The 12,460-nt window shown below is 34.5% G+C and overlaps 1 pseudogene; it reads left to right on the forward strand.

The window, feature by feature from the left end:
• Positions 1-3,854, forward strand: part of LOC106297713 — a 12,906-nt pseudogene extending 9,052 nt beyond the window's left edge.
• Positions 3,855-12,460: the final 8,606 nt, after the last annotated feature.

Raw genomic sequence — 12,460 nt, forward strand, 5'->3', positions numbered from 1 at the left:
CAACCCCAATCTTCCATAAACTAAATCCAAATCTGAAATGCCAATAAGATCTATTTCCATTCTTCATTAGCATATAGAATAGAAAATATGACAAAATAAATAGCATAATACTTATTGTTCACATTTTGAAGTGTTTATGATTGCAGGGAAAGAGGTAATGCTTACACCAAATGCAAATTGACTGTAGCGAAAAAAATGAAGATTGAGAGAATTAGAGAAAGGAAGTAGAACAGAAAACATCATATGAATATCATTCCATTCAACATCACATTGTATTATGTTTTATTTGATGTCATAATAATGTTATATGGCAAATATGTGTTATAGAAGCGGATATTGCCATGTCGGGCTGAGTAATTGTGTTAACTATTTGAAGATAGTGTATATACTATACGCAGTTAGTGAAACACTATTTACGCATATGGAATATGATTTCATTCTTCCAGTGTATGCAACGAAAAGGAAGAAGATACATAGAGTTGGAGTTTATTTTCATTTTGTTATAGAGTTTTGAAAATCGTGAACCTTTTGTTTCTAACTTCTTTCAGATTCACGGTTTCACCTGTGGAGTTGATGATCTTATTATTTTGAAAGATGTGGATGAAGAGAGGACCAAGCAACTTCAAGAATGTGAAGGTGTTGGTGAAAAAGTCCTACGTAAGACCTTTGGCATTGATGTTAATGCTCAGATAGGTATGTATATGTACTTCGTTAACGTGTGCATGCCTGTCAACATGGTCATCTGTTACAATGTATAGTATTAAGCATGGGAATTGTAGTTTGCTAGATAAACTACTCACATGTTACTGTCTTTGGGGCAGATCCTCAGGACATGAAATCTAGCATTGAGCGAATTCTTTACGAGGACGGGGAACCTGCCTTGGCATCTTTGGACAGGAGAATCGTCAGTGAGCTCAACCAGTGTTCAGGAAAGGGGGTGATGAACGATTTGCTCTCTGATGGGTTGCTGAAAACACCTGGAAGGAATTGTATATCTCTGATGACAATATCTGGAGCTAAGGGCATTAAGGTGAGTCTTTCTTCAGTATGCTTGTTGTTGTTCGTGTTGCACGTTATTTTTCACTATTTCTTTCTCATGTTGCCGACTCTCTGCAGGTTAACTTCCAACAAATCTCTTCTCACCTTGGCCAGCAAGATTTAGAAGGAAAAAGAGTTCCCAGAATGGTTTCTGGGAAGACATTACCTTGTTTCCATCCATGGGACTGGTCGCCTAGAGCTGGAGGTTTTATTAGTGACAGATTCCTTAGTGGTCTCAAGCCACAAGAGTATTACTTCCATTGTATGGCTGGACGAGAAGGGTTAGTAACACTTACTCTTTTTAAAGTTTTACTTTGTTCCTGTAACATAAATCTTTTGAAAATGGTTTGTGTAAAAATTTTATTCATTTTAAGCCTTGTGTTGTATTTGTGTTAAGAGTCTTTGTCATCTTTGTTGTGGCGCATTAATTGTAAACATTTAGAACATTCTGTTTTATAGGTTAGTTGATACTGCAGTGAAGACATCACGTAGTGGGTATCTGCAGAGATGCTTGATGAAAAATCTCGAGAGCCTGAAAGTCAACTATGATTGTACTGTCCGGGATGCTGATGGGTCCATCATTCAATTCCAATATGGTGAAGATGGCGTGGATGTTCATCGGTCTAGCTTCATTGAAAAATTCAAAGAACTTACACTAGTAAGCATTCCATTTTCAAAACACTTTAGCCTTTTCCTTTTGGAAACTTATGTTGTTATTCATTTAACTTGCTTTGATTCAGAATCAAGATATGATCCTTGAAAGATGCAGTGAAGACATGCTATCTGGTTTCAGTAGTTACATAACTGATCTGCCTATTACTCTTGAGAAGAGAGCTGAGAAGTTTGTAGAGTCAATGCCTATGAATGAGCGTATTGCTTCCAAAATGGTGAGACAAGAGGATCTACTGAAGCTGGTGAAATCAAAATTCTTTGCAAGTCTTGCCCAGCCAGGGGAGCCTGTAGGTGTACTTGCTGCACAATCTGTAGGAGAGCCATCAACACAGATGACGTTAGTTATATTCCTTTCTTATGTTTTTTTTTCCTTATATTCTTTTCTTATGTTATGGTCTTAGTATTTTGCTTATAACTTTATGTTGCTCTGCCAATGTACATTTTGAATACTTTTCATCTTGCTGGACGTGGAGAGATGAATGTGACACTCGGAATCCCACGTTTACGAGAGATATTGATGACTGCTTCTGCAAACATTAAGACACCCATCATGACTTGTCCTTTGCTTAAGGGTAAAACAAAGTATGTTGGATAATTATGCTATTTACAAAATATGAGAAATATTACAGATGTTTCATGTTTAAATATTCTCTACTTATCTGTCATTTGTGCAGGGATGATGCAAGCCATATTACTGATAAATTAAGGAAGATTACAGTGGCAGATATTATAAAGAGTATGGAAGTATCCGTTATACCATTCGCAGTTTATAAAAAAGCTAAAGTTTGTAGATCTGACCAAAAAAAGAAAAAAAGTAGAGTTTGTAGTATTCACAAGCTTAAGATAAATCTATATAAGCCAGAGCATTATCCGAAGCACACTGATATTACTGATGAGGATTGGCAAGAGACAATGAAGGTTAGGTATTTGAGGAAGCTGGAAGATGCTATACAGAAACACATGACAATGCTCTGTAGAATCAGGGGCATAAAGGTTAAGAAAGTCACCGGTCTAAAAGCTGGAAATGATACGAAGAATAATGATTCTGCAAGTGGAAAGCAGACTCAAGATGATGATGATTCTGCTAGTGGAAAGCAGAATCAAGATGATGATGATGACGATGATGATTCTGCTAATGGAAAGCAGACTCAAGATGATGATGATGAGGGTCTTGGTGCAGAGAAACGGAAGAAGCAAGCAGCAGATGAGGATTATGAGGAAAGTTCCGAAGATGAGAAGAACGAAACATTGTCAACTAGTGGAGTAGATGATGACACTGAGATGGACAGTGAGGATGAGAATGAAGAAGTTAGCAAGGAAGAGACTCGGGAACCCAAAAAAAAGAAGCGAGAGATATTTGTTAGACATAAGAAAGACAGACATATCTTTGTGGAAGGCAAAGGAGCGACATTTGAGGTCCATTTCAAGTTTCTTTCAAAGAAGCCTCATATGTTACTTGCTCCGGTACCTTGTTCTTGAAGCTATTATCTTTATGACTCTGTTGTTTTATGCTAAGCCCTAGGTGTTTTATATTTCTTCTTTTTTGACACGCAGGTTGCTCAGAAAACAGCACAGAAGGTTTACATCCAGAACTATGGGAGAATCGAACGGTGCACATTAGCTAACTGTGGTGATCCTCAAGTGATATACCATGGAGACAAACCAAAGGAGAGAGAAGACATCTCCAACGAGGAAAAGAAAGCCTGGCCAGCTCTCCACGCATCAGGAGTTGATTTCTCTGATATCTGGGAGTTTCAAGATAAGCTTGACGTTAGGTACTTGTACAGCAACAGCATTCACGAAATGCTCAACACATTGGAGTTGAAGCGGCAAGAGAGACCATAATCAGGGAAATAAACCACGTTTTCAAATCATACGGTATATCAGTAAGTTTCAGACACTTGAACCTCATCGCAGATTACATGACCTTTTCTGGTGGATACCGTCCAATGAGCCGTTTTGGAGGAATTGCAGAATCAACTTCTACATTCTGTAGAATGACATTTGAGACAGCCACTAAGTTTATTGTCCAAGCAGCTACCTATGGAGAAGTTGACAGGCTAGAAACTCCCTCTGCTCGAATATGTCTTGGTTTGCCTGCTCTTTCAGGAATGGGTGGCTTTGACCTGTTACAGAGAATATAGGTCTGATTAGTGTGTTAAACCCTAGCGTGGAGCACAATTTTGTCTAGTTTAAAATATTTGTCGTATTAAAAGTTTTGTTTTAGACATTTTTTTGTCCAATAAATGGATAGATGTACCTGCCGACAAATTGAGAAAACGTTTGTGGATGGCAAGAGCTGCATTTTAGCGAGTTTTTTATCAAAGCAAAAGAAAAAAAATGAAATGGTTGTAGCAACCTCGTTTTTATTGGGTTAATTTGCCGAGTAACCAATTTTGAAAGAAGAATTAAAAATATATTAGCGATTTTGACGTTATTAATTCAATAACATTTAACACATATTTGAGCCGGTTATACATTTGCCTTTCCAGGTAATCGATGACATAAAAAAACAAATGACGTCGATGATGAAGAACATGTGAACGAGAAAATCAGATTATGTCGTTGATGATGAAGTGAGTATTGAATCATTGATTACATGGTCTTGTGGTAGTTATGGTGGAAGACGGCGTCCAAGAAGGATGGGATGTAATCAAAGTTATATCATTATAATTTATGTTGTCGTCACAATTCTTACTTTATTTTGTAATATGAAAACATTGTTCTATTCTATTTAATAAAATTAAAATAGTACTAGCATTAATTTCTTATATACAAAAAGGGTGTGACTGGCGACCATTTGAAGAACAATAGGAACAAATAAAAAAAGAATGAAAAAAATAAAATTAAAGGAATGAGTGGGAATGATTATTCTTCTTCAAAAATAATGAAGAATAATTTTACTTTGTTATTCTTTACAAAAACAAAGAATGATAAGGAATAGAAAATAAAATTAATTCCTTATGAATAGCGTATTTTTATGGGAACCATAAGAAATTGAATGTTCCTTCTCATTCTCTTGGTCACCAAAAGTAGAATGTTTCGCCACTGCAAATTGAGCATTGTACAAGCTGCTATTCCATTCTAGACCCCAACCATACCCTAACATCCCTCAAATACTAAACTCAATCTCACTCTTAACCCCTAAATACTAAACTCTAATCACTAAACTCAAACCCAAATATAAACCATAATATATAATGTTTAACTATATTTAGTTACAAATCATAAATAATAACAAACATGAAACAACAATTTGTTCACACAAATTCCAAAATATAAGATGTCAACAGAAAAAGTGGATTATCATAGTCTTAAAATACGAAGCCACTGTAAACTAGAATAGAACATGATAAATAGTAAGTTTCAAAAAAAAAACATGATAAATAGTATATTACATTGTAAATGAACACGATGAATGGAGAAGTGTTGAATTTGAGGACCAGACAGGTTGTTCTATTTCATAGATATAGTATAGATATATGTGAATAATAAGCGACTATATCTTAATTCTTAAATAGTATGATACCATTACAAATATTTACACTAACAAATATACCATGCTATAACGTCCTTTAACTGGAATATAGTGTAGACGGCAAGTCATTTCTTACATATCCTCTCTTTTCCGCCAGAGCGATACACATTCATCGGCACCGTCGTTCTCTTCACCACCAGATTTGCATAACAATCCTTATTAAATTTTGTTTGTCAATTTGGAGTTGTCCATCACCCAAACATAGTTCAGTCTCCCTAAATTTAAATATAAAAACTTTCTTAGCTCTTGTCTTCTTTTGATTACAGAGGACGTAGATAAGAAGATGAAAGCAATATGACAATTATATCCTTTATTAAAACCGTATATAAACTGGTATACGTATCAAAGTTGCGTGAAGCACGTATTGCCTAGTAGCTTGTGTGTAATTTTCTCTTGAATAACTCGGGCTCCAATGAAAAAAAAAGCAGTTTGATGATATTTTGACCTGGGAAAGAAGATATTGTACGCGATTTAGTGCGGATTTTGTTTAGATTTAGGAAAGATTTTAACCAAAATATGGAAACTTATTTTCGTTATTTGGCTATAATATGTATCATATATTGTGCAGAACACTATAGAGAGGGTGGAAAGTTTATTCTTCCGTAGATGCAATATAAGGTAAAAAGCATAACATAGTATGACACATAAACAAGAAAAATGTAAATCGTAAAGTTGTGGCTATAAGTTGTAATAAAACTACATGTAGATTAACAACATCATGCTAGAATATAACCTAACGAATTCTAACTAAGATAGAATATGCAAGAAAGTTTTGTTAGCGTTACATACCAAAGATAGATCTATGTATAATACTTAGTATCTGATTTCTAGATTAAGTAGATGACTATAATAAGTATTATATCCCCAGTTAGAACATAAGATAAAATATGATTATACTAAAAGAATTTTAAACATATAAATAATCATACTTAATTATGTTTCTAATAGTTTTCATATTTTTATATTTTTAAAATTTAGTTTACTATTTTTCTCATTGCAAAAGGGCAATAAATGTCCAAAATAACCAAAAATATCAAAACTTTGAGAATGTCTTTTATTTTTTTACAATCTTCCTTTTTTTTACAATTTTCCCTTATATAAAGCTCATGATTGCATATATTTATTGTGGTTCAACCATTTTAACCTCAGCAAGCAGAATCACTATTTAAACCTTCAGTCGTAGTATCGATAGAACTGTTTTAAATAAGAAACATCACATGCAATATCAATGTTCTATACAGAATTAATGATGACATGACCCAAGACATGAATTTTAGTTTTAATATATGTGTGTATATATATATATACACATAAAATATCACATCCAAAATAAAGCCAAAGCACACAAGGCGAAGGCTGTGGGTGGGTGATGCCTTATTTCCTTCTCTACATATACATACTCCTTTCAGTTTTGTATGTTTAAAGAAAATATTTCGCTGTAAAATAAATAATGTTCTCAGTATTTTAAATACATTTTTAATCATATTTAATATCTATGATCAATTATGTAATATATCACTTTTATAGGTTGAATTTATTTTGTTTAATAATATTTTATGTCAATAAGATAAATTATAAAAACATTCATATATGATTAATTTGTGTGCATCTTACTTATTAAAATAGAAATAATGACTTCTTAACATTTATGATCTATTAAGAGGATGTTATTGGTTTATATATTTTAATGGATTTGAAAATACAAATCAAATTTAGTGTTATTGGTTCTGTGATTTTAGAATTCATATACAAATTCATTGTTATTGGTTCAATGATTTTAAAATATATATTCAAATCCATTGTTATTGATTTTATGATTTTAAAATAGATTTTAAAATCAGGTGTTATTTAATAATAATGATTTGTTTAAGGATTTGATTTAAAAATGGATTTGAATGGATTTATGATTGATTTTAAGTTAAAAATACAAAAAATCAAATATTGAGTTGAATGTTGATATTTCGATAGATTTGTATTATTGATGTTCTCAATATTTTTTTTTGCCCCAAGTCATACGTGTTGAACGTGTTCCACTGACACTTATGAACAAGCACTATCTTTTTTTCCCCAAGTCATACGTGTTGAACGTGTTCCTCTGACACTTATGAACAAGCACTATCCCCTAGACTATGAACCTAAACCCAACTGAAACATGAAATGATTCGAACCAAACCCGCAAAGATCTGAACCAACCATAGTCGAACCGAACCAAATAGCATCTGAATGTCATTCTTAATCAATTGTAAAAAAGAATTATTGATATATTATTTAAAATATTTAAATACAACATATTTTGAAAAATTTACTCCGTGCAAAGCACGAGCTATCATTAGTAAACTAGGAGTTTTTCTGCACATGGCGAAGGTATAAAATATTTAAAAATGTTATATATAAATAAAATTTTCTATTTTTATATTTTACTTTTATTAGTTTAAAAACTAAAACCATAATGCAATTGTTTTTAGTTTGATTTATTCAAGTTTATTTTGACCTTTTAATTTTGCATTATTTAACTTTTGAAAAAATAATTGAGATTTATAAAGTTACTTTATTATATTATTCTTTATTTAATTACCATTTTTAAATATGTCTATTTGTAAATATATAAATTATTTCTAATAATATATACATTAAATAAAAATAACGTATATACGTTGATATAATATATTTTAAACTACACTTATTTTAATAATAAAAATATGATTCATATATTGATGTAAAATTTTAATATTCGTAATTATTATTTATATATAAAAACATATTATTTGAATAGATATAGAAAAGTTATTATTTTAATAGATATAGAAAAGTTATTAGGTATCATAAAATCTTACCAAAATGAATATTTACTGAGAAAAATATTTTTGATATAAAAATTATTAGTTATTACTATATTATGAAACTTTTCCAAAAATATAAATCCGTATATAGAAAATCATCATTATTATATTTAAGAAATCTTACCAAAAACATAAATCTAAATATAATAAATTTTACATGTCACAATTAGATTTATGCCATGTCATATTTCTTTTAAGCCATGTCATCAATTTTTTGTGAAAGTTAATATAGTGATGACACATATACAAATCACTTCTCAAATATAGTTTAAGGGATATTTAACAAATAATATGAGATGCTTGCTACGTGAGTTAAATATATATATATATATATGTTAAAACAAAAAACACATAAACGAAAAATGCAGGAAATCAGTTTAAAATAAGTATTGTTTTGTACTTTAGTTTTAATATAATTAATTAACTGAAATTTACAACATACATTTGGTTTACCCAACAAGATGAATAACTCATGTGAGAAGGATTTTTTTTGTTGGACCATTTAAGCTTAAGTTATAAAAAAAATAGTTCATTCTTCCATCGTTCATCGATTTGCTAAAGTCTATTTGTGTTCGTGTGCTAGTATAGAAGTATAAATGGATATTGGGTAGAGTACTGGAGAAGAAGAAAAGGAACAGTGAAGCAGGATCTGCGGTGGGGATTCGGACATTCAATGATCTTTACCGTTTTGAGGGAAAGCCGACGATTGATGCGTACACCAATGCAATTGCTTCCTCTTTTTCTCTTTAAATTATGTCCTCTAATACTATTATAAATAACTTCTAAAATAAAATGGTATCGGTTATAACTTATAACTTCTAAAATAAATATAAATTAAGAAAAGTATATATTTTTATGTTTTTTATCAGATTAATGATGCATGTAGAATAATTGTGCGACGAGAGAGAAGAGAGAGAAGAAAAGTAGATCCATTTTCGGGTCCGGTGATCGGCCGGCGCGTGAGCATGCGTGCCGTCACCGGAGCCCCTAAAGCCACCTTTAAAAGTCTTCGATCTTCGCTTTGTTATCGTCCCCTCCCTCTTCCGCCTTGCCTGAGCTTTGGAAGAAGGTAGTCCATGGCGGTTCTGGTTCTGGTGTAAAGGTGCGGTCGTGGCGAGGAAGGCGCGGTGAAGCGCTTTCTGCGGTTTTTTGGTTTTGTCTCCGGGAGGCGGAGGCTCCGTCAGCTCCGTCGACGCCGGTTCAGGTCCCCGCGAGGGGAAGGCTACGTTTAGCTCCGCCGTCGTCGGTCTAGATTCCGGGGGGGTGAAGGTGCTCCATGCCTTGTCTCGCCGTCGGTTAGTTCCCTTGTTTAATCTTTTAGGGTTTAGTCGGTTTCTTTCCTTTTAGTGTTGTCGAGGTTGGTGGGTTTGGATTGGTGGTGACGACGTCGGAGGACGATCGAAGCTCGACCAAGTTAACGGTGACGGTTCCCGCAAAGTCTTCCTCTCGGTGATTGCGACGAATGGTGACGGATGAGATCTCGATTCGTCGATTGATACTCTCCGAATTTGGGCTCACTTCTGTCGAAGACGGTTGGCGGTGGTGATGGTGTGGAGTCAGTGAGCTCCGGTGGATCCGGGTGAACCGACGGTTGGTTCCCGGTGTTGATTCGAAGCGAGGGCGACGTCGATGCCGCAGCGTGTGTCCGTGCGGCGGTGAAGCCTCGTCGGCGTTAGGGTTTCTAGTTGGTGGACTTAAGGCCCTGAAGTTTAATGTTTTTTTGGCCCAGGTTTTATGGGCTTTTGTATGTCTTTAATGAGGGTTTTTAGATCTATTAATCCAAATCCTACTGACGGAAAAAAAAAAATGATGCATGTAGACTAACAGTAGACCGTCACATTCCTAAAAGCTGAATGCGAAGGCATTTCAGTTCTCTTTAGGGTCCTCGTGCTTGCTAATCTTTCTTTTTTTTTGAACAAAAAAATTACCAAGTTTTATTTATTTGTTGAACTCCCATGTGTATTTATAACAATTTATTTTATCTTTTTATATAATACTTCAAATTATGATAAGACGACGTCCAATGCATGTGGAAGTCTGTACGTATACTCTAAAACAAATCTGCCTGGTATCTTAAATTTAGAAGTGGCAGGTTCAAGTTTTATCAGCTACAGGAAATAAATGTAGCAACCGGTTTTTGTTTCTAACTCAAAGAAATTTTGAGTTTTGGTCAAGAACTTTTTCAATTAAAAACAACAAGGAAAGGAGAGAGATTTTTTTTTTTCTCTTATCTCTTTACGAAAACCTAGTTTTTTTTGTCAAATTTTGAATTTCATAAAATATGATAAGAGTTTGTAATTTTGTTACAAAAGAGTTAGATCAGCTAGGATATTCCCTGGACAAAAAATATAAAAACAATGATAGCCTAGATTGAGGTTAGAAACATAGCTATTCGTGTCTCAACCAACAGAGCATGAGGTTTGAGAAATTCTTCCTGTTCCTCCTGCCCAAGATAACATCACGGACATGTCTGTCAATGAGTTTGAAATGTGTTTCCGTTGATGTCGTGACACCATCATGAAGTCTTCTGTTGCGCTCTCTCCAGATTGAATAAATGGTTGCTTGAGCCGCCAAGCGTTTTAGCATCCTTGAAGTGACAGTATCCTTACGGGAAAGCCATTGCAGAAGAGTTGTCCAAGAGGTTTGATCTTCATCTTTGATAGTTTCATTTCTTTATAATCTGCTGTGGCTGAGGATGGTTGATGAGGTGTTGTGTAAAGTATAATAGAATATGATATATTATTGTGTTGTGTTTGATAAGAGAATACAATATGCATATATATAGTGGTAACATTAACATAATGTTAACGCTATATAATGCTAACTTTCTAGATACTTAATGTAAATATGCTAGAATATCTTGATATTAACTTGTTCTTCAAGTCTTTCCTTTTAGTTTTGATGGTCTTCATGGGTTTCACGGGCTTCACAGTCTTGGTCCGTAAGATACACATCTTCCGGCCCAACATATCTCTAATACTCCCCCGCACGACAAACGTAGGATGCAACACGCAAATCTGAAATCACAAAGCAAACCACGTATGTCGTGGACACCATGTCGAGGAAAACACACTACAAGAAAACACGCCAAATTCCGACGGACATCAATGTCGTCGGACGTTTGTGACGGATTACCGACCAATTTCCAACGAAATCCAAAAATTTTAAGTCGTCGGAATTCCGTCGGCCATTTCCGACAGAATTCCGACGAAACATGGATCGTCGGAATTTTCCGACGACTTTTCGACGACATTCCGATAAAAAATGTAACCGTTGTAATCGTCGAAAATTCGTCGGAATATACCGACGAACTTCCGACGACATTCCGATTAACAGTACAGTCGTCGATATTCCGTCGGAATTTTCCGACGAATTTCCGACGAACCATGTGACCGTTGCCTACAAATATATATGACCGTTGTATAGCCGTTTGAGATTGGACAATACCGACGGAATTCCGACGGACTGCTTTACATCCGTCGGAATTACGTCGGAAAGTCGTCGGAGGGCCGTAAGCAATTTCCTATAAATACAACCCCTCCTCATTCAACTCATTCACACTTCATTCTCTCTTCATTCTCTTTAGTCATAACAATTCCGTGAAAATCATGTCTTCAGAAGTTTATTATCGTTCGTGGATGGATAAACCTCATTTGGATCCGAACACCAATTTGCTTACGGAAGAATACGTTCAAGGGATTGGAGAATTCATGAGGCTTGTTCAACAGCAACCGGATGCAAAAAGTGGTATGTTAAGATGTCCCTGCTCTTCTTGCAATAATAATAAGGTTATAAAAGAATTTGATGTTTGGACTCATTTGTATATGAAAGGGTTTTCACGTAATTATAAAGTTTGGTACCTTCATGGGGAAACTGGTTATGAATATGGTAGTACTAGCGAACCTCAGCCTGTTAGTGAACCTCAGCCTGATATTAGGTTAGAAGAATCTAGAACGGATATAGATTATGGTGTAGGTACTGAGCAGATGGTACATGATCATTATAGAGGGGAAGAACCAAACCCCGAGTCTAGGAGATTTTTTGACATGTTGGATGCAGGAAAACAACCTTTGTATCAAAATTGTAGAGATGGTCATTCAGTCTTATCATCTGCAACTAGATTAATGGGTATTAAGACAGACTATAATTTGGCTGAAGAATGTATGGATGCGATTACTGATTTTGTCAAAGGTATTCTACCTGAGGATAACCTTGCACCGGGTTCATACTACGAGGTTCAGAAACTTGTTGCAGGTCTTCAACTACCGTATGAAGTGATAGATGTATGTATTGACAACTGCATGATCTACTAGAGAGCGGATGAGACACGGAATATATGCAAATTTTGTGGGAAACCTCGTTATCAGGACAC

This window comes from Brassica oleracea, chromosome C6 (assembly GCF_000695525.1).
Source record: "Brassica oleracea var. oleracea cultivar TO1000 chromosome C6, BOL, whole genome shotgun sequence".
NCBI lineage: Eukaryota > Viridiplantae > Streptophyta > Magnoliopsida > Brassicales > Brassicaceae > Brassica > Brassica oleracea.